The sequence below is a fragment of the Herpailurus yagouaroundi genome, unplaced genomic scaffold, assembly GCF_014898765.1.
Source record: "Herpailurus yagouaroundi ecotype Mexico unplaced genomic scaffold, PumYag 192, whole genome shotgun sequence".
In the NCBI taxonomy this organism is placed as follows: Eukaryota; Metazoa; Chordata; class Mammalia; order Carnivora; family Felidae; genus Herpailurus; species Herpailurus yagouaroundi.
Window position 1 is genome coordinate 7,077,611 of NW_024412423.1, and position 20,352 is coordinate 7,097,962.

General features: G+C 41.0%; 1 long non-coding RNA gene across 17 annotated transcripts in view; it reads right to left on the reverse strand.

The window, feature by feature from the left end:
• Window positions 1–20,352, reverse strand: part of LOC121010570 (uncharacterized) — a 66,367-nt gene that overhangs the window by 15,850 nt on the left and 30,165 nt on the right. For 12 of the 17 annotated variants that reach the window (XR_005781247.1, XR_005781246.1, XR_005781251.1 and 9 more), the window contains 2 exons: window positions 14,638–14,722; window positions 2,244–2,289 (listed from right to left, as the gene is read on the reverse strand). The exons of 1 other annotated variant lie outside the window; for it this stretch is intronic. This is a non-coding gene — a long non-coding RNA (uncharacterized LOC121010570). Of the gene's footprint in view, window positions 1–2,243; window positions 2,290–14,637; window positions 14,723–18,237; window positions 18,289–20,352 lie in introns of all 17 variants that reach the window. 4 more of the 17 variants (XR_005781252.1, XR_005781248.1, XR_005781241.1 and 1 more) reach the window with 3 other exon arrangements.

Here is a 20,352-nt window from a genome sequence, read left to right on the forward strand (position 1 = left end):
CTGTCTGCGTGTCCAGCATCTCCAGGTATAGCAGCTTCCTATCTTCTCCAGGCTGACTCCACTCTTCTTGGTGGGGTTGTGTCTGACTACAGCACGTTTTCTCAGCTCATGTTCTGCAGAGCAGGGGAGACCAGGCGCTGGAACAGACCTCACAGGGTCCAGGCAACATAAACTGCCTCACAGCCAGGTCCTCAGAAAGAGAACTCAAAAGGGGTTCTCTTGAGGTATAAGGTATAGGTATTTACCTATACCTTGAGGTATAGGTATAAGTGGCTTTGTTCCAACCACCCTAGAGTTCACGTCCATAGACCAGAGGAACCTGTGTACTCTGAAAATTCCGGGACCATTTTCTCACATCACCACTGGATTCAACTTCCCTTCCTGGTCTACAGAGGAATGTAGAGGCAAAAGTTATGCCCACCATTCAGCTGGGGAGAAAGAAGACACCATACAGGTTGGTCTCACCAACAACAAGCTATCCAATTTTGGTAAAGGAAAGAGTAGCCATTTTTCTATTTCACAACTGGAGGTGGTCAAGTTCTCCCAGTGTGTGACATTACGCATTTGGATAACTTCTTGAAGAACACCTTGATATGCTTCAATCTGTGCCTCCTGCTGTGACTCACTCTGGGAGGCTTAGTGGAAACAGTGTAGCATAGCCACTTTGTGTTCTGTATATCATCTTCCAGATTTCTCTTTTGCTTTGCCCATCAGTCTCTTCTCCTCTTGAGAAGCTGAGAGAACAACTAATCTCCACAAACTGTCTCAGGGATTACAAGTTATGTCTCCCCCACTTTTCCTAACCTGCCACGCTGCCATGAACCCTCCATGGGAGATGGCTGCTATTAAGGTCTACGCTGTGCACAAGACATCCAAGTAAGACCCAGAATAAGTACTATAGAGTCGCATACCAGTGACTTTCTTTTCCCAGTAACAAATTACTATGGTATGGACTAGATTTACATACTTTATCCCAGCCTGAGATAGCTCCCTCCATGCCACATTCAACAGCCAAACATCTGTCAAGAGCATCTTCCCATAGTAGAGGTTAATTAGCTCTTCATTCGGGTGAACTGTATATCTAAAAACGGGCTTTTGTCCATACAATTATAACAGAGCCTTACCATAAATGTTTTTCAAGCTGAAAATACTTGTATCCACTCTTCCTACATCAGTCCCCTAATGGCCAAGACAGTGGACAACAGTGATCTCCAACAAATCTGGAACAAAAACCAGGGGTCATATATTTAAATCTCATTCAAAATTAAAAAAAAAATTTTTTTTTAATGTTTATTTATTTTTGAGAGAGATTGAGACAGAATGGAAGTAGGTTAGGGGCAGAGAGAGAGGGAAACACAGAATCCAAAGCAGGCTCCAGGCTCTGAGCTGTCAGCACAGAGCCTGACGTGGGGCTCGAACTTGTCAACTGTGAGATCATGATCTGCACTGAAGTCAGACGCTCAACCAACTGAGCCACCCAGGTGCCCCTCATTCAACATAATTATTGATGCCCTCTTTTTTTTTTCTGTTTTAACCAGGCCAGTTTACTGTAACTCACGTGATACTTTCCAAAGCACCGCACTGATAATCTGGATGTGGTTTAAAAACCAGAAGTTTTCCAAAGTAAACTTCAGGGGTTCATTCATCTCCCGATCTCTATATCACCCCCTTCTCACTTGCCTTTGAAGAGAAATTTCATGTCTGTAAAACCAAGAATAACGATTAGCAAACTCAGTCACTCTTGTCACATTGATATATTTATGGCCAAATAAATTTATTTTAAAACTAATTTTGACTTATTCTGATATAGTCATCACTGCTTGTCATTAAGTGGTAATATATACGGCTTTCACACATTCATAAAGATTTCAGTGTTGTTAAATTTTAGAGCGAGAGCTTAATACTGGGAGAGAAATTTTTTTTCGATGAGGGACAAGGATTCCATATGCTAAAAATGACCTTTCATTTCACAATAGGTCTCAGGCCAGGACTCTCTAGTCACACTTTGTACATCAGATTGGAGGAATGAGATCAGACTCGAGGCCCAAGGGCAATGGCGTCATTCCTGCAGGATTTGAAAGGCCGGGACTAAGAATCCAGATGGAAAGCTCATGAGGACACAACAGGATAAATAACAAGGGGATGGAGTGGATAAGGAAGGTGGTGATACAAGTCCCCGGGGCCCTATTGTCTATCCCTTCAAAAATGTACTATCATATTAGAATTCACCAAAAACCCCCTACCTGCACCGGCTCCACGTTCACGCTGCATCTCACCTCAGTCTGGCAGCTGAGAGGAAGAAATGAAGTACAGTAAAACCTTGGTTTGTGAGCATAATTCATTCTGGAAACATGCCTGTAATCCAAACCACTTGTATATCAAAGTGAATTGCATGAACTGTTGGCTCAGTTGTGATCATGTGACATTCAGCATCATGTAAGACTCGCATTGCAAGACATCACTCATTTATCCAGTTAAAACTTATTAGAAACGTTTGCTCGTCCTCTGGAACACTCACCAAACAAGTTACTCAATCCAAGGTTTTACACATGTTGGTGGTACTGGAGCCCCTTCCAAGTTCCCCAGAGGACCCCTAAGGCAAATGAGAAGCTACGATCCTGCACCCCACACCCCACACACCAGTGGGCGCTTCCTGCAGGACAAAGACTGCTTGCTGCCCAACTTTTGATTTCTCCCATTGTCTGCCACACTTTTCTCTCAAAAAAGTCAAAGTCATGGATTTATTCTTTCTATTCTTCATTTTCCAGTTTTATTGAGATATAATTGACATGTAATACTGAAAGCCATGTTTTTTAACTCCTCTTCCTTTTTTTTAAAAAAAATATTATTCCTGGGGTACCTGGGTGGCTCAGTCGACTAAGCATCTGACTCTTGATTTCTGCTCTGGTCAGGATGTTATGGTTCGTGAGTTCAAGTCCTGTGTCGGGCTCTGCACTGGCAGTGCAGAGCCTGCTTGGGATTCTCTCTCTCCCTCTCTCTCTGCCCCTCCCCCATTCACATGTCTGTGCTCTCTCCCTCTCTCTCTCAAAATAAATAAATAAATGAAATTTTGAAAGAGGTAAAAAATATTTATCATTCCTCTTTCATGGAATTGCACTTTTTCCTTTTGAGGCAAAGTCACTTCTGAACCAAACTGGACAAACCACACATGACTTAAACATATGTTTTCCAAGCAGTTTTATTCTGTTCTCTGAGAAATTTAGCACCACTCTGCCGTCCTAAGTGGCATCAGAATACACTTTCACTACAGAACTGTCAGAATATAATACAGCCTGCAATAAAACCTAATCGGTAAATAAAGTAACAAAACCACTTCCTTTTCACAGGGGCAGCGCAGTCATATTTTAACATGTACTTCTGATGCAAGATCCTAATATCTTACTAAATACATTTATTTGCAGTTTGTACGCCTTATGCCCAGACCAGTGCATTATTTGAGTTTAGCTATAGTTTTTGTTAACATTTTAATCAAACTCATAAATAAAAGAGAGAAATCTGGCCAGTTGGGAAGGAGCCGAAGTAGAAGAGTATGCACAGCAGATCTCGGTGATTTCTCTGGAATATACTAAAATATTGCCAAAGAATTGTGGGTTTCAGCAAGTAGACTGTTAACAATTACTCAATATTAAGGGGGTGACTTTCAAGATGGGGATTTTTCTCTCTTTGTTTTCTGCTATAAATGCGTATCTTTTTTCTTTGACTCCCAACTTTGTTGACTCAGCTTCTGAAGCCGTATCATCAACAATTTATCTTTCCTTGGGCTGCACTATGTTTGTAAATCTTTCAACTCAGTCTATTTCCTGAGGTTACTCTGTGCATCTCTTGCTTTGTTCAAGGGACACAACCGCATTCATTTTGTGCATGAAGCAAACAAACAAAACACAGGATGGGGGTCTGTTCTCTTCTAAAAGGTCACATTACATCTTGGTTCAATAAAATGGAGACAATTCTTTTTGAATAATAATTTTGCCCTGCATATTAGATTTGGAACATTCGTACAAATAATAAGAAAAGAATACAGTAATGAAAATAAATATATCTCGAACACGATAAAAAAAAGTCAACGGAAGCCTTATCTTTGTTTTCCATATACACCCTTGTAAGAAAGGCATTAAACCCACAGGTTCTTCTTATAAGCCTTCAGTGGAAATTACATGTAGCCAAGGGGTAGGTACCCACTAAGATCTAGAAGAATTCATACTGTAGTTGCTGACCCCATGCATGTTCTATGGCAAAGATGGTCTTCAAAATTTCGGGGTTGACAGCTATTGCTTAGATAATTTTTTAATCATTTTGATAGTTACAGTTTCTGTCATTAGTAGGGCAAACTGACAAATTATCAGTGACATATTTACCCTATCAGTGGTATCCCCTCGCTGCCAAGATTGTGGAAAACATACTTGATCAGCAACATGCATAAAATGTACTAGTTCACCATCTGGTTGTTTGGGCTCAAACTGGAGAGCTTTTTTTGTTTGAACTAGGTAGGGTTGCAACTGTTTCTGGTTCGGTGAAATTTCACAAAAGTAAATTTTCTATGGCATGTTAATCTAATAGTTTCCCCACGGAAGACTGTGATGCTCTCCATCAAGAAGGAAGTGAATCCTGTGTATGTGGCAGCTCTCAGATTTTCTGGGGTAGGGGTAGCCTGAGTCACGAGGAAAACCACGTACCATCCCAAAAGTCCATTCCCACAAAGCTATGACGGGCTCTAAACATGTCAACCATGCATATGAATCGCATCACATTTGCAACCTTATAAGCGTGTATTCTTTCCCTAGACTAAAGCCACTTGCCGGCAGTAATAATATTAACAACTTTCAGACAAGTTACATATCAAGTAAAATGATTTGCATGCACTACTGAATAGCTTAATGCCCAAGTTTTAGGTATTCTGAAAGTCTGATATGTCACACTGGAAGAATATGGAACACATTGTCCACTTAAAATAGAAGCAAAGTATAGTGGTTATTAGCACGGAAAGCCAAGCCAGAATTCCTAGGTTTGAATCTTAGTTCTGTCATTATCCATGTGTCTTTGGGCCAGTTACTTAACCCATCTTTGCCTCAGTTTTATCATCTATAAAATAATTATATTAACAAAACCTTCCTGAAAAGGTTGCTTTGAGGAGTAAATGAGAAAATATACATAAGGCACTTAGAACAATTTTCTAGCATTTAATAAGTACTATGTACACGATAGATGTTATTGTCACTATTATTACTAATGTCGTCACAAGTAAAGGAACGTTATCTATATGTCACTTTGCTATTTTGGACAGAACTTTTTCACATGAATCACATTGTTCAGATGGACCATATCCTCTCTTCTGGTGGATGCTCCTTGAGGGTACCTTTTTTTTCTTTCAGACAGATCGAGAGAGAGAGACAGCATGAGCAGGGGAGGGGCAGAGGGAGAGAGAGAGAGAGAGAGAGAGAGAGAGAGAGAGAATCTTAAACAGGCTCCATGCTCAGCATGGAGCACACTGTGGGGATCATGACCTCAGCCAGAATCAAGAGTTGAACACTAAACTGGCTGAGCCACCCAGGTGCCCCCATGTCTTCCCTCCTCCTAAACTCAATATCGATGACACACATTAATTCTAGGCCCTGCCATACCCACCACATCTTCTGGAAGAACTGCCAGTACACCCAGGTACCACAATCTTGGCTCTACCAGGTTTGTATGGAGCCAAACACAGCCCCCTCCTAGGAATGCAAACTGTGGTACAAGGAGAGAATCAGGGGATCCTTAGCAGCTGAGAGATTTTATCAGGAAAGGACACAGTTACAATGGGGCCATGAGGCATCAGAGGGGGCATATACATGGAAGATATAACACAAGTAGGGAAAGCCTACGAGGAAGAGAAATCTAGAGTGGCAGGCAAAGCAGTCCATGAGAAGTGGGGAGAGAAGTAGCAGAGGGAGAAGAGGGCACAGAGAGCAATTACAAGGACTGAAGAATGTCTCTTAATGACCTTCCCATCGCAGCCTGCCCACCTTACTCTTACCAAGGCCTGACATTTTGATTTCACTTATGGTTCCTTTTTCTTTTTTTTTTTTTTAATTTTTTAATGTTTATTGATTTTTGAGAGAGAGACAGAGCGCAAACAGGAGAGGGGTAGACAAAGAGGGAGACCCAGAATCCGAAGCAGGCTCCAGGCTCTGAGCTGTCAGAACAGAGCCAGACACAGGGTTCGAACTCACAAGCTGTGAGATCATGAAATAAGCCGAAGTTGGAAGCTTAACTGACTGAACCACCCAGGTGCGCCTCCTTTTTTTTCCTTAAATTTACTTATTTATTTTGAGAGAGAGACTGTGCAAGCACAAATGGGGTAAGGGCAGAGAGAGGGAGAGAGAGAATCCCAAACAGGTTCCAGGTTGTCAGCACAGAGCCTGATGTGAGGCTCGAACTCACCAACCTTGAGAACATGACCTGAGCCAAAATCAAGAGTTGGACACTTAATTGACTGAGCCAACCAGGTGCCCCAATTTTACAAACAATTTCAAATGCTCATTCCTGATCTCCCCAATGGGCATCCTTGCCAGTGAGGTTATTTGAGGCAGGTTTCCAGCAAAGGAAGGTGTCATTAACTTTATTTTCTTATTTTCTGTATTTTTGATTCTCTGACCTCCAAGGCCTTGCTGTTACATGAGGGACTTCCCCTCCCTGGGATGCAGATGCCTTGAGAGTGCACATCAAAGAGGCCAGGGACACCAAAGTGTGAATTCATGATTTCTGGTTATGAGAAGCAGAAAATGTTTTGCAGAAGGGGTGGTATTTGAGATATATTTTGGATGATAGGGAGAATGTGGACATGTGGGCGTATGCTGCATGATGGGACAGGGAGAAAGTCCAGCACAGGGAGTAGCCTGAGCACAGGTAGAGACAAAGAGAATGACAGCAGTTTGGAAGCCTGATTACATGAAGAGAGCAGAGGAGGCAAAGCCTGGGGGAAAGGTTGGAGCTGAGTTCACATTCATGTTTCCCTAAAAGATTAGCCCTTTGTGATGGCTGTAACAGTTAGAGTAGGTGCTATTAACTGAATTGTATTCCCTCAAAATCCTTATATTGAAGCCCTAATCCCTAATGTGATGGTATCTGGAGATAGGGCTCTTAGGAGGAAATACAAGATGAGCCTAGAATATCTTTTTGAGGGGCACCTGAGTGTCTCAGTTGGTTAAGTGTCTGACTCTTGATTTCAGCTCAGGTTATGATCTCACAGTTCATGAGTTGGAGCCTCATGATGGGCTCTGCGATGACAGCATGGAAACTACTTGGTATTCTCTCTCTCCCTCTCTCTCTCTCTGTCCCTTGCCTGTTAACTCTCTCTCTTTCTCTCTTAAAATAAATAAATAAACTTAAAACAATTTTTTTTAAAAAGATGAGGCCTCATAATAGGATTTAATACCCTAACAAAAAAAAAGACACCAAAGAATTTGCTAGCTCTCTCTCTCTCTCTCTCTCTCTCATTCTCTCCCCACCTCGTGTGAGCACACAGTGAGAAGGTGGCCATCTACAACCCAGGAAGAGAGCCCTCACCAGGGACCCAAATCAGCTGGCACTGTGATCTTGGACTTCCCAGCCTCCAGAACTATGAAAAGTCAACTCCTGTTGGTCAAGCCACCTGGTCTATGGCATTTTGTTATAGCTGCCTGAACTGACTTGTGCGGTGGGCAAGAGCTCAAACAAAATGCCAACTCCCAAAATGAACCCCTGCAAAACTTAGTGTTGTCATCGCCTTGTTGTGTACTTTCTAACTTGATGGAAGTTGGTGGCTGGCAGGAGAAGAGGTACACATAGATACGACAATGATAATAGCACCGCTTTGGAGACTGCTTGCCTTTATGGCCTAAACACCATCTCCAGGAGTAAATGTTTCCATCACAGTGTGACAAATGTAATAGGTTTTGGAGGTCGCATTTTCAAAAATTAATAATACACATGCTGTGTGAAAACATTATGTTCAGAGGCTTTTTTTTTAGGAGTTTCAAATAGAATATCTTAAAGAAATCATCCTAAAATGAGGTCATAAAGTTTCCCAATGTATGATTCTAGCAAGAGCGCATGGGGAGTAGATTTATCAACTGCAGGGTATGAAAAGGTAACAAAAAACTGGGGTGTCATCAGTGCGTCTGTTCTATTAATTATTTTAAAATTACATTAATCACAGGCTTTAGCCATAGTACAACAGGGAATCAGTTAGTAGGTGTCTATGAAAGATTGGGAGGGAAAATGCACACAGACCACATAAATAATAAACCAGAAAGAAAAAGCTAGCTTCTATCCCACCCAGTCTCCTTCAGAAACCCTGGGGAAAAAAAATCTACTTTTATATGCTCAATTCAAGGGAAAATTTAACAACCACATGGTATCAATTAAAGATAGACCCTTTCCTGAATTCATGGACCTAATGGAAAATTACTTGATTATTATAATTTGGATTATTATAATTGCTAATGAGAGCCACTTGACTTTGATTTGGCTTCCAGGATAATCTTCAAAAAGCCTTTATTTGATTTCTTCATTCTGAAAGGAGCAAAGTGGGAAAACCAAATCATTTACTCCTTAGATAAGTGATGCTTTTACTTCTGCCCATGTATATATAAACAGTAAAGAACTAAGAGCATTAGATACACATTGAACATGGATTTTGAGACAGTCATACAGCCAAGTACATGCAAACGAAGGCATTTTGTTTAATCCCTAAGAAGCTTAACACGCAGGACACACGTGGGCAAGAATATATAGTGGGACAAAGAAGGGGGTAAGCAGTCTGAGATCCCATGATCATCAAAGTCAGAATTCTTTATTCTTCAATTCAACTGAGATCATCTCCCTTGACTAGAATAAGGTATTGTCCACTGAGCGACAAATATAGACAGCTTCAGCACCTTGAGTTATGCAAGCAATGTTGCTATGGAAAAGTTTAAAATTTACTATAACCTGAAATTTGTTATCTATGTTAAGTTAGTACTTAGACACACCTCAGGTGATGAACTTGTGAAGCTTCCCAAATCTCCCCAGTGGATGTCAGGGGGACTAAAGTAACAGTATTTACTGAGCATCTCATATGGACCATTCATTACATAAGGTGTTGGAGAAACCAAAAAGGAACATGACCTCAGAAGGTTCACAGGACACAGTTTACAAACAGAAATGGTGAGCCAGTAATACCTTGCCTTAAATGTTAACTGCCAAGCAAGGGTGGTTTAGAAAATTGGTGCATAGCAATTCCTGGTTGTAGGTCACTGGGTCATACAATTAGGTAAAGAAATTTAACTTAATCTTGTAACAGGACCAGAGGATCCAAAGAGACAACCAGAGATTCCTGTCTATGAGCTGTACTGTGTCCAAATCTGGACATGAGAAAGGTATACATCCTTGAAGAGGTAAATGTTACCTCAACAGTAGCAAGAAAAAGTCTGGGGTGTGTGAGGTAATCATTCCCCTCACAGAGGATGCTTTTAATTTACTAGAATGAGCAGTTGTTTGATTGGTCAATTGGCTCTTTTTAACCTCTAGCAAGATCAGGAAAGAGATTAGGGCACAAATACACAGAGCCAAACATGAATGTGCCATGTTTCACACATAAAGACAAAGCAATAAGTAGACAAGATACTTGGAGTTTTTCTAGTGCTCAGTGTTTCTAATGCGTAGAGTTCTATTCCTGTCCATGTTCTCCTATGACCAGGTGAACATTTGAGAAGTAATCACCGGATAAGAGCACAGGGGTTGAAGTGAGATAGCTCTGATCTCATTTTCTAGCTGTGTCATTTACTAGGTATGACACCTTGGCCAAACCACTTGTCCTCCATGAGTCCAGATCTCTTGACTAGAAAAATGTGACTATAAAACACTCAGCTCAAAGGAGAATTACAGGGATTCAGTCAGAGAATGCATATGAAGCTCGTGATATTTAGTAGGTATTCAAAAAAAGAAAAAAAGTCCACTATTCTTGCAACTAAGCTTGAAAGGTGGCTCCAGCCATGGAAAACAAATTGCCAAATGACCAAAGACCCTCCCTGCTGCCTCCAGGACTGAGTGATTGCCTCATTGCCACCAGCTGAGCTAACAGGCCACAAAGCAAGGAAAAGAGGAACCATCCAAAACAAAATGCTAGAAGCTAAAGAACCATCAAGAAAGATAGACCACAGGGGTAATTGGCTAGAAGAGGTCAGATCCTTTAAGGAGAAAACAGAGCCCCACTCTAAGGCCATGTGGAGACTGAGCTGTAAATTACTTGGCAGAAAATACCCATTCTAAGCAAGGGCCTACATGCTAGGCTCTTTCTCCACATTTCAATCCGTTACCCACCCATAGCCTCACTCCCATGTTCCAGCGTGTCAACACTTCCAATGTCCTTCTTCCTCATTATGGAGGACACACTGAACAGGCCACATGGAGAGATTTACACAGCCATGGCTGTCAGGAGAAATTCTAGCACAGTGATTTACTTCAGTATGGAATTCAAAACCAGAACCAGAAATCCTTCATTATCATTTAATATGAATCTATTTCATTAACTAATTTAAAATCATGCATAATTCATCACAGGCATTGTTCATTTATAGTTTAGCATGTATTTCCCTAGATGTCGCCTCCATAATAGCTTTTCCTCATTATTTTTCTTGCATAAATGATTGAGATGATATACAACATTACTTTATCAATGGAAATGGGATGGCTCTTTATTCTTTGTCAAATTGGGTCACTGATTTCCCTATGTAACATAATATTTCCCATCTTGTGTTTTCAAAACCTTTCCCTAGCCATTCTCATTGTATCCTTTTATAATGATGCTTTTATCAATCTGATTGTATTATTTTGTCTATTTTATTAAATGTTTATTTTGAGACAGTGAGTGCATGTGTGAGCACATGTGAGAAGAGGAGGGGCAGAGAGAGAGAGAATCACAAGCAGGCTCAAACACTCAGCATGGAGCCCAACGCAGGGCTCAAACCCACAACTGTAAGATCATGACCTGAGCCAAAATCAATAAGAGTCAGACAGTTAACCAACTGAGCCACCCAGGCATACCTATTTTTTTTATTTTAAAAGCAAACAATCTGTGACACAAAATCTGTGATACTTTCTCAAATAAAATTGGGTGACAGACTTAAATCTGGAATTAAAATCTCCTTGTTTCAAAGTCCTCTGGTTTTCTAAGCAAAAATCCAACATTTTTTTTTTCCTCCCTTGACAAATTACCTATATGAAGACATTTATCTATAGGGTAACAAATTGGTGTTAAGTCCTCCCTATTAGCATATAATAATAATAATAATAACAACAACAACAATAATGTTTAAGTATGGTCCTAAAATGTCAATTTTATTATTATTCAGGTATAGGACAGCCAACAGGCAAGGAGATGATTTCTATTGAAAAGATGGGCATTGAGGAGGGCACCTGTAGGGATGAGAACTGGGTGTTGTATGGAAACCAATTTGACAATAAATTTCATATTTAAAAAAAAAAAAAAGAAAGAAAAGAAAAGATGGTTTGTTGCTCACGGTTCCCAAGAGGAGCAGCCACACCACTCTGATAGATGTCACAAAGGGAAGCACCAGGGTCAGCTGGGAAGCAGAGGGAATAATGGGCAAGAGCCTTTCTTGCGGTTTTCATAGGAAGGAATGGGTGAGCCAGGGAAATCAGGGTTAGGGCTGACCGGTTTGAATAATTTCAGTGAGCTGTGGGGCTTAAAGGTTGTCCTCAATTGTCTGATCCCCATCCCTGGGATAATTAAGGCAGAGGAATAGTAGTCCTGAGTGTGAGAACCCAACAGAGGAGAGGTGAGGGCTTGGTTTCTGAATTAGTTAGTTGCCATGTAGAAAAGGCACCCTCTCAGGTGAGTCATGTATTATCTTTAGGAATTGGCTAGTCCTGGGAGGAGTAATCTCTCCAGGATCCATAAGGCTCCAGATGTCAAAGCACCAGAAACACAGGATTCATACAAATACCTGGTCACTCATAGGTGCCACACACAATACTAAGATCTCAGCATGCACTTTTACATGCAATCCCTAAAAACCCTGTAAACTAAATACTGACATCACCATCTCTGTTTTATAGATGGGGACCTGAGATTTAGAGACCATAGGTATGGAACACACAGCTAATAAGTGTGGGGATAGGAACTTCACCCCCTGCAGCCCAGCTACAGGGTTCATGTGGTTTTTTTAATTTTATTTATTTATTTTGAGGGAGAGAGAGCACATGCGTGAGTGGGAGATGGGAGAACAGAGAGAGAGAGAGAGAGAGAGAGAGAGAGAGAGAGAGAGAGAATCTCAAGTAGGCTCCTCATTGTCAGCGCAGAGCCCGATGTCGGCTCAATCTCACAAACTGTGAGTACATGACCTGAGCCAAAACCTAGAGTCAGATGCTTATCCAACAGAGCCACCCAGGCACCCCCGGGGCTCATGCTTTTAGTCACTGCACTGCAGAGTGTCTTCAGAGAATTTAAGAAATGTCATTGATGACTTTAACTTTTCCATAATGTTTCCATTAGCCCCCAATCATATCCAGGTTATCGTGTTCCTAAGCTGATGAATTAGTTCAATTTGTGTTCAGGTAACATGGTTTAGAATCTGCTGGGTGAACGGACGCAGAGATGGAAGTAAGGAATAAAAGACTAAGAAATGTGAGACAAGGATCTTGACTTAGGAACTTTTACAGTCAAACTCCAAAGTAAGTCTTCTGACATATAGTTTTTCTTTTATCATAACTTCTCTGTCTCTTTTCAGATGTATCTTGAATCTTGTCTCCAAATCTAACTGAAAAAACACTGTCATTGCATGGCCAAGAGAAAGAACATAACCTCCGAATTTCAAAAATGAGGTTCTAGCTCACAAGGGCATTGGAAAAACAAGTGAGTTTAAAATATTATGATACAGAGTCCAGGGGAGAAAAAAGTGGGTATGTGAATCCTGATGTTTATAAAGTAATCTGAACAAAGCCAACTAGAAGATTCACCTAAAAGTCCCCCTAGCTGAGTTCAGGGATCTGCCAGGAGGCAAAAATTTCTGAAGATGTCTGTCACCAACGCTGGCTACCAAAGATTTGGATTCCTTGGCTCCCATGCTCATTAACTGTGCCAACTCCCTTATGAAAGAGCATTAATATTACCAGTAATAGCATCCACCTCTGCATCCATCACCCACCCATCACACACACACACACACACACACACACACACACACACACACTGCCATAAAGCCATGGAGACACATCAGGGACACCTTCTGGAGATAAGAACTTACTCTGCTTGCAGGATCTTATTGAATGTACTGAACTCAGGAAGAAAGAAGTCCCAGCTCTAAGGAGGAAATCTTCTCTTTTTTCCAGTTTAGTTTTTGACTGCCTCTCAACTCACAGGTATTCAATAATTCAATACTGTACTAACTGGCATTTCAAAGACAATAAGAGGGCTATTATGAATAGGTGGACCATATAATGTATTATATCAGCTGACACACTTTGGGGGGGGGTGGGTACAAGGGGTCACTATTAATAGTCACATAAGGACAAGAGGCAATATTGGGTTCTATTCCAGACAAACAAAATGTCTGAGCACCTTAGCTGTGGGAAAGACAAGACCCAGCTACCTTGACATTCATGCTGGCTTTGGAGATGTTTGTCCTCACATGTCATCTGTGAGCCCTCAGCGGACACCAGGAGAGTCAGCCTTTGAAAGCTACTTTGTGATCACATCTCTCTATAAAGTTTCTCCCAAATGTATAAGCAAAGTGAATATCAAGGTTTACACAGCTTTCTGTGGGAAATTATGACACTGTTAAACAATGAAAGGCTTCATATTCTAAATTTACACCAATCCCCAAAGGAATCAATGAACCATTCTAAGATAACCAATAACTCAGTATATCACTGAGATTATACAATGTAATAGAGCCAAGAAATGGTACTATCTATAAGAACAAATTAGGAGAAAATGGCACACCCCAATACCACTTGGGTGTTCAGCTCAACTGATTTAAGGAAAATTTAGGAGTTGCTATTAGAACCACTGGCCATAGAAGGACTGAACATCTGAGAGGAAGAAAGGAACCAAGTATCAATACCTCTAAGCCAAAGTAGAGGGACATTCCTGATTTAATTAGATGTGTACTATTGCATGACCAATGTCAATAATCTTACTCCCACAAAGCAGAAAATCGAGTATAGGGAGCTATACAAGGCACATAGACATGCATAATAAAAACTGGGTGAGTACCTTCAATGACACAAGAAAAAACAGCTTAGAGGTCTCAAAGGAAGAAAATGTCAGGGCTGGCATAGGATTACAATATCGAAGGAGCAAGAAATGTTACCTGGAGGAGGCAGAATTGGAAACCATGATTTAAAGATGGAAATGATTTTGACAATCAAAGGGAGATGAGAGGCGTCCTGGGCACAGGTTGTGATGTAAGCAAAGGAACAAAGCAAAAGACTCCTCACTCCTAGAAATGTAGGTCAGGGGCTAAAATGTGAGAGAATCTTCAAGTTAAGTAGCTTCTACTACAAGGCTTTCTTTACAGCAATTGCAGAGGAATGATTCAGTTATAATCTCTAAAAACTTGCCATGATTATTGTGATTATTCATGAGAATTAGCATACCTTTGGGAAATAGAATATTGATGGAAGTATTTGTATGCTCCGATCCAAAGGTAAAATCCCCCAAGTCAGCCCAGCTGTGAGTAACCTAGATAAAAAATGAAATTGCAAATTTTTTTGTAATCTAAAAGCAAAAATAGCAAAATAGAAGTTGCAAACTAGCTAAGACTCTCTTCGGTTTTTTGCACATTAAAGCCTTGCATGAAGTGTAGCTATTTCTGAATATCACAAAAACTTTAAAGATGTTTTAAAGTGCTTTTGAATTTCATGAAATTCAAGTATGGCCTTCCTCCAGAACAACATGGTAGAATAATTAGGGCAGTAACTCATGATTCCTACAGAATACATCTGACCAACTCTTCACTAGTAACAGTAGCTAACACTTAAATAGTGCTTGTTATGTGCCCAGTACTGTTTTAAATACTTCACATATATTTATGGAAACAACCCTCTGCTCAAATGAAATTGTAGGGCTAGTCGAAAGCAGTAAGACAAAACACGTAATTAGCCATGAGAACCTGCCGCACCCTGGGGGAACAGACAATGTGAATCCCATGTCAGGGAATGTTTGCATAGCTCCTACATTGAGAACTATAGGGATATTAAAAAATTATGGCAGACATGTTTATTTACCTTACAAAGTTTCCAGAAAAAAATTATGGTTGCCAACATTCTAAGGTTATGAAATGGGTGCCTGGGTGGCTTGGTCGGCTGGATGTCTGACTCTTGGTTTCAGCTCAGGTCATGATCTCATGGTCGTGGGTTCGAGCCCTGTGTCTGGCTCTATGCTGACAGTGCAGAGCCTGCTTAGGATTCTCTCTGCCCCTACCCCGCTTGCTCCCTTTCTCAAAATAAATACATAAACTTAAAAATCTTTAAGGTTATGAAACGTGATATTAAAATTTGTATGTCTGGCTTCTGATATCTGGCTTCTGAAAATCTGAAGATCTACCAACTGTGGATCCCCTCACCTTACATGTCGGTAATACACAGGGCAGAATCCTGGGTGAACCCTTTAGACAGTCTACGTGCTCTGCTCTTTAGCTCACGACTGCCCCTGCCTTGCCCCCATCGTGGCCTATAGGCATCAGGTTTGAAAATGTTGGCCTCGGGAATAAATTTCAAATGCTGAATGAATATAACTTGCCTAAATGTATGGCTGGGATATGGTTACTAGATCTGAGAGAGGTATACTTTGAATGTTTTGACATGGCTAGGAAAGAGTGGAGGTTCAGATAATGTGTCCAGCCTGTTAAGATTTGAACATATCACCTTCGTTTTCCAATTATTTTTCCTTTATTTCTTGTTATAGAATCTTTACATAACAGAATTAGAGATGGTCTGGTACTATATCTTCCCTTTGTAGACACGAATACTCGAGCCCACTGGCGGTGGAATTAGTCCTAGGACTGACTTTTGACACCACCAAATTCATGACAGATAATTTGTCCCCTGGGGGGAGGGGGGAGTGTTCTTTTGGTCCATTCTTAAGTATTTTATTTTATTTTACTTTTATTTTATTTTATTTTATTTTATTTTATTTTATTTTATTTTATTAATGTTTATTTGTGTGCATGTGAGAGAGAGTCAAAGCATGAGCAGGGGAAGGGCAGAGAGAGAGGAAGACACAGAATCTGAAGCTGGCTTCAGGCTCCGAGCTGTCGGCACAGAGCGCGACACAGGGCTCAAACTCACGAACTGTGAGATCATGACCTGAGCTAAAGTTGGATGCTTAACCAACTGAGCCACCCAGGAACCTCTTTTCTGATGTATTTTAATTTATTGTTATTGGAGTTTCTACATATTGTGGGTGCATACACACTCATGTGTGTTTAAGAGTGAAGAGAATAGATGTGACTTAACCTTAAATTAAATGAAAAAGAACTAGGGACACAAATAAATGGTCCTGATCATTAAATGTACATTATGGAAATTAGCCAGGTTTTGTTTGGAAGGAAGGCAGAGTCCATCATTCAAGAATGACATCTAGTCGATTTTTTTTCCACTGAAGGTAATAACAGCAGGGACTGGGCATGGCCTCGAACTCAGAGAACATTGAGACAATCCATTAAAATTTACAATCCTATTCCTAGAGCAAAGAGAAGCCTCTAGAGGTCTTTCTTGGCTTGGCCTCCAATCCTAATTATAACTCACAAAGGGATTTCTTAATCCAAGAATAGCTTCTTTAACATTAGAGTAAAGAATAAAATGGTAAAAACTAATCGTCCATATGAGGGCCACAGAAGGTCATATTCAGAGCTAAAAAGGGAAAGTTTTCCTACACTAGGACTTTCCTGGCTTTGCACTGGCCATATGATCAGCTGTATTTGCTTACTTGGGCTACCATAGCAAAATACCACAGACTGGGTAGCTTAAACAACAGAAATTTATTTTCTTATACTGCTGGAAGCTGGAAGTCTGAGATTCAGGTGTTGAAAGGTTTGGTGTCTCCTGAGGCCACTCTCCTTGGCTTGCAAGATGGCCAGCTTCTTGTTACCCCACATACCTCCCTGGGTCTCTACCTCTTCTTTTTTTTTTTTTTAATTTTTAATGTTTATTTATTTTTGAGACAGAGACAGAACATAAAGGGGGGAGGGGCAGACAGAGAGGGGGACACAGAATCTGAAGCACGCTCCAGGCTCTATCAGCACAGAGCCGGATGCAGGGCTTGAACCCACAAACCACGAGATCATGACCTGAGCTGAAGTTGGACACTTAACTGACTGAGCCACCCAGGTGCCCCTCTACCCCTTCTGATAAGCACACCCAATTTATTGCATTAGGGCCCACCAGATGACCTCATTTACTCTTAATTAACACTTTAAAGTCCCTACATCCAAATACAGTTACATTCTGATGTACTTGGATTAGTACTTCAACTTATCAATTTTGGGGGAATGCAATTCAGCCTATAAAATCAGCACAAAGTCAAGAGAGGTGAAAAAAAGTTTCAGAGGGACCAGAAGAGAGATCTTGATTTAGCCACAGAAAGTTAATGCCCAAGATCCCCCCCCTCCCCGCCCCGGGGTCCACAGAATTCTTATTCCATGTCTATGTGGGTCAAACTATTCTAGGATTGCAGCTAAAGAGTACAACTGTCCTCCAACCACATCCTAGCATGTCTATACGCCTACTGCATATCTCACTGGGAATGACTTAGGAGGGTCAGGCCAGGAGGCACTCAGAGCCAGCACTTGGAGAACTCAGAGTAAGTGCTTCTCTAAATGTTGCACCCTGGGCATCTCCCTTGGTGCACCCTAGTTTTGGCCCGAGGACATCCAGTTGGAGACAGCAGCCCTGGAAGGAGCTGAGACTGAGAAATCACATAGCTTCTGATTCAAATTGCAGGTCAGCTTTATGTTCAGGTTAGGAGGAAGGAAAGTGGGGGACCACCAGAGTAATTTCCCAACTTCCTTGCTCCTCGTGTTAAGGTATAGATAGCAGTCAGAAGAGAAAGTAAAAAAAAAAAAAAGTAAAAGAGGGCATATGGACATGAAGTTATTTGGAACATATATTTTATCTAAAATATGTAGAGAATATATTAAAATCTATCAGCCATTTTCAAGGTAATAAAGGAACAGTTATGGCTAAAGAGATACTCACGGCAAGCACATACGTGGGCTCAATAGAACCACTGGGCCATCACTCTCTCCCCTAAACGCAGCAGAGGACAGAAGACACGTGATAGTGAGGTACATATGAGATCACTTAAAGCTGGTAATTCTAAGGTTGTTCTGTACTTTACACTGGGAGATCTAAGATTCAAACTTGCTAGATCCGGAAGCTGATCTTCTAGGATGTTACTGTAAACACACTGAGTATTCCTGTGTTTGGGATTTTTTTTTTTTAATCAAGGTGGCATGATTCATACCTGTTTCAGGTACTTCAAGTTCACCCATGGGTCAAGCCCCACTGAAAGACAATGGTTGTAATGATTTTTTTGTTTGCTTCCTCCAAGCCTCTGCCAGATGGAGGCTTAAAGCACAGAACAGCACAGACCATGAAACATCTTTAGCTTTACTAGGCCACTAACCACAGTTCTGTTCTCCAGGCCCCTGGTTTGATTAGGAAGTATTAAATTCAATTCTTCTGCAGCACTCTTTAGTTTAATTATGGTATAAAGGTTGACATAATTAGATGACAGCCTGGAGAAGGAAAAAGGCTAAAAAGTGACTTAGTAACTGTCTTAACTACAGAAAGGATTTCATGAACTCTATTAATGAAGTGAAGGGTTATCATTAAGGAATGGGCTATTCCATAGATGCAAAGATGGGGTGGAAGGCATAAATGGATCTTAGGAGAAGAATTCTAGTTAGTTCATAAGAGAATTTTTTGAAATCTTCTGAGGTTAAATACTAGACTATATCCTGGAGCCATTGACAAGGATAGTTGTTTTATAGACCCACAATCTCTTCAAAGTCTTTACAAACTTCATGGATCTCTGTCTGTCTGAAATGACACTTTGTTCCTGAAGTCTCTTAAATTTTTCTCTAGCAAAACTGATCACCTTGGTCACATAAAAATGTTCTGGGGGCGCCTGGGTGGCGCAGTCGGTTAAGCGTCCGACTTCAGCCAGGTCACGATCTCGCGGTCCGTGAGTTCGAGCCCCGCGTCGGGCTCTGGGCTGATGGCTCAGAGCCTGGAGCCTGTTTCCGATTCTGTGTCTCCCTCTCTCTCTGACCCTCCCCCGTTCATGCTCTGTCTCTCTCTGTCCCAAAAATAAATAAACGTTGAAAAAAAAAATGTTCTGGAAAGAAACCCTATTAGCCCACAGCTTAGTGTACTCGATGTAGTATAGAAATGTTTATAGTATCTGAAAATGCTTATTGAATGACAATGAATGAATGGAAGGAAAGCATGGTTTAGTAGCCAAAACCCAGAAGTTCATTTCACTGAATTCACTCTGCTGTGGAAGAAGAGCAACCAGATTCCATTTTTTAGTGAAAATTATACTGGGAAGCATTTGCTTCAATGATAGATCATGTATTAATTAGAATAAAAGCACTATTGCCATAAGGGACATTACAAGGCCATGATAATAAATCTGCATGAACACATCTCTATCAGCCCACGACCATTTCCCAAGCCAGGCCTCACTTCATTCATTAGGTGGATCTTCCTAGCAGTAAGAGATTAACATTCTGCAACCTTGAGGCTCTAGCTCCATCTGTACTTGGTATCTCAGTGATTCAAAGAAATTATTTTGCCTCAGACAAGTCAAAGAATTAGGGCATTTCTGAGAATACAGATAGGAAAATGTCACGAGTGTCTTATGGTTTAGCAGCTGGGAAAAACAGCTCCTGGCTGTTATTTCTACTCCAGATTTAAATTTCCAGGTGTCAGTCAGATTGGACCAGCAAATGTCACACACCCAGGCCACGGCCAGGGGAGGATAGATGCTCAATCAGAAACCAGGTTGCTTTATGAGAAGAGGGTGTGTACCAGGCAGACAAAAAGCACACAGGGCCACTTCAATCCCCTGTGCTTCACAGACAGAAAATTAACATTGCAACTCATGCAACAAACTGTGTCAGGTTTAGGAAAATGAATGATATTAACATTAACATTACAGGACGCATCCCGAGCAGTCATGCATAGAATCTATGCAATGAGTACTCACTTTCAGTTATCAGATTCATATCATGACTGGTTTCTGAGAGGCCCCTGATTCCTATCATCTACTTCCTCCCACATCACTTTCCAGCCATGACAGAAGTG